This window comes from Humulus lupulus, chromosome 1, assembly GCF_963169125.1.
Source record: "Humulus lupulus chromosome 1, drHumLupu1.1, whole genome shotgun sequence".
Taxonomy (NCBI): Eukaryota; Viridiplantae; Streptophyta; class Magnoliopsida; order Rosales; family Cannabaceae; genus Humulus; species Humulus lupulus.
The window spans coordinates 254,420,416-254,423,539 of NC_084793.1; the positions used below are offsets into that span (position 1 = coordinate 254,420,416).

The following is a 3,124-nucleotide window of genomic DNA, read 5'->3' on the forward strand; positions in this document are numbered from 1 at the left end:
AGGAAGAAAGAAAGAAAGAAAGAAAGGAAGAAGGAAGAAGAAAGTGAAGAGGAACCCCCCTAGAGTATGTCTTCTTGTTTTCTCTTTTACATAATCTTTTATTTGATAATATGATTTTGATTGTGTTATTTTTCTTGCGTGTGTTTGGGTCTTTCCTTCTCTTCATGGTGGCTTTCCCATAAAAACCCTAGGCTTGAACAAGGGTGTGGAGTTTGTGGTATTGATCTTTTGTGTTCTTGATTCTACAATCAAGAGAGGTAATGGTCTTTTCCTTAGCCTTATATTGTTTTTGGTGGGTTGTATATGAGGTTTTGCTAATGGTGCTAATGGTTGATTTTGGGTAGGATTGATGTATAGGATTTGGATTTTTGTGAGGGCATGATTTGTGTTTAAGGGTTGTGATGTTGATTTTGCTATGCATAAAAATTGTTATAATCTATGAACACTTGTAAGGTGGTTTCGGCCTAGGTACACCCAAGGGTGTTCTTGATATGTTGTGTGATTTTATAATATATTTGATCCATGTTTTAGGATCTATGATATATGGGTAAGAGAACAAGTGGTAATCTTGATATTTTGATCATGAAATTTTGTTAGATGCATGTTATATTTTGAATGATTAAATTATGAGATGCATGAAAATAATGATAGAAATATGCTAGGTTAAAATAAGGCATATGTGAATATGGTATAAATTTACTATATGCTATTTTTATTGTTAATGTTTTGTTGGTTTTCATAGAATTGCAACAAATGATTTTAAAAGGATTCATGTGACTATGTTAGTAGAATCATGCATATTATAAGAGCATAATGAGATTATAGGCATGAATGATTTTATGTGATTTTTGAGACAAAAGTTGAGTTTTACAAAGAATTAAGCTTGCTGTTTTTTTTCAAATAATTGGGTAAAAGTTGATAAAAAGATGAGTTGCATGCATAAATAATGTTCTTGATGAATATGTTAATTTTTATGAAATTAAAAGAGGATTTTAAGTCTCATGTTATGATGTTTTACTCAATTAACTTCCTACAGAATTTTTATTGAATTTTGAGAAAAAAATGAGTTTATAAATTGAATATGGTGATTTTAATGATAAAAAAATGGTTGCTGGAATTTTGTAATAAAATGTGAAGTAAGTTTCACTAAAAATGAATTTGATTAATTTTTGGAATAAATTATTTTTCCTAAGTTATGGTAATATTGAAAAATGATATTTTAATGGTATGAATGCATATTTTGATAAATAATGATTTTTCTTTATTTTGATTGAGAAAAATATTTAAACTCTATTTATTTGTGATTTTTGAATAAAATAAATAGTGGCTGAAAGTTTGTTTTAAAAAGGTTAACAATTGTTATTAAATTGTCACATATGGGTTTTTACTACTTAGAAACTAAGTCTTAAATAAATTAAATCAAAATGTATTTTTCCACACTTAAAATATATTTTTCACATCATTTTTGTAACACAATAATAAAATATATTTTTCTAAAGAAACATGTTAAAATAGGTATTTTAATTAAACCCAAGCTTGTTGGTTAATTCTTGGTAAATTAATATTTATTTAATGAAAATGTCACATATTTTATTTTGAGCTAAAATAAAATAAAGTTTTGAGAAATTTAATCAACTTAGAAATTTTAAGAAAGCATGTAATATGTCTATTGATTTGCAAACAATAAAAGCAAGAAATGTAGAATTATCGTTTTTGAAAACGTCTTTATTACGCAACGTTCCCACGTATGCATGTTACATGCAAACCAACTTTTACGTCCAAAATCATGATTATTATGCAACTATGTAATTTTTATAAAGCAATCATGTTAGTAAAATGGGTAAAACGAGCATTATTCTTTTATGGCGATAATTGCATGTTTTGTGTAACTGTTATCATGAGTGCATGGCCCATGCACACATGAGTTGTATGGAAGGGCAAAATAGTAATTTTATGAACCTAAGAAATGTTATTTTGATTATGATATAGGCTCGTTGAAAGATTGTGAAATTCTTAGCTTGGACTTGAGGTAAGGAAGTTAGATAGATTTTATGATTTTATGCTATGAATGGTAAGACTGTTATATGAATGAACTGTTATGAAATTATGAATGCCTTAATGTGATGATCTGTTGAATGTGATATGTGTATGGATGTTAGATACATCAACCAGAATGTGATGTTAGATACATCAAACAGATTTCGATGTCAGATACATCGAACGAGTTACTAAGGACATTGAGACGTGACTCCTAGGGCGGACGCGCCGAGGTTATTCAAGGACCAGTGATCTCCTGTTTACCTCATAGGGTGACATGGACAACTAGCGTTCCATGCTCATCATGTATGCTGTATGATTGTGATATGATGATATGTCACATTTATGTTATGATATGTTGATATGTCACTTTTATGTTATGATATGATGATATGTCACATTTATGTTATGATATGTTGATATGTCACTTTTATGTTATGATATGATGATATGTCACATTTATGTTATGATATGTTGATATGTCACATTTATGTTATGATATGATGATATGTTACGATTATGTAATGATATACCATGATGTTTTAGATGAACGTTAGTGTTTGCTTTTGTTGTTTTCTTACTTGCTTATTTGCTTGTACTTCCTTACTGGGCTTTTAGCTCACCCCCTTACTTTCCTTCCAGGTAGCAAATAGGATTTCTCTATGGCACGCGTGGTGACGTGAGGAGTTCTTCATCATGGGGTGTATGGCGTGGGGCAATCCTATGGACGATAAAACGATCAACGTAGAACGCCATTTAAATTATGTTTTGTTTTAAGGGACTTTTTCCTAAATTATCAGTGGGACTCTGTTATTTAACTTAATTGGTTTTCTTTGAACTTTGCATAAAAACCTATGTTTTATTTAAACTTATGGCGCCAACTTGCATGATTTTAAATAAGTCCCCCTGAGACTTTAATAATGGATGGTATTCTTTTATAAGCTATGTTATGCGAATATTTTGTAAGTATTAGTCTAGGGCGTTCTTTACACCACCCCAGACGAACGATGTCCGGGAGAGAAGAGCATCCGATATACCCCGGGGCAAAGTCATGGCGTGCGGTTGGTAGAGTGAGGGAAATAGGTTT

At 30.5% G+C, this 3,124-nt stretch overlaps 1 long non-coding RNA gene across 1 annotated transcript; it reads left to right on the forward strand.

Moving 5' to 3' along the window:
• Positions 1 to 2,228: 2,228 nt before the first annotated feature.
• Positions 2,229 to 2,905, forward strand: LOC133831827 (uncharacterized). The gene is made up of 2 exons (XR_009892561.1): positions 2,229 to 2,343; positions 2,680 to 2,905. It is a non-coding gene; the product is annotated as an uncharacterized LOC133831827 (long non-coding RNA).
• Positions 2,906 to 3,124: the final 219 nt, after the last annotated feature.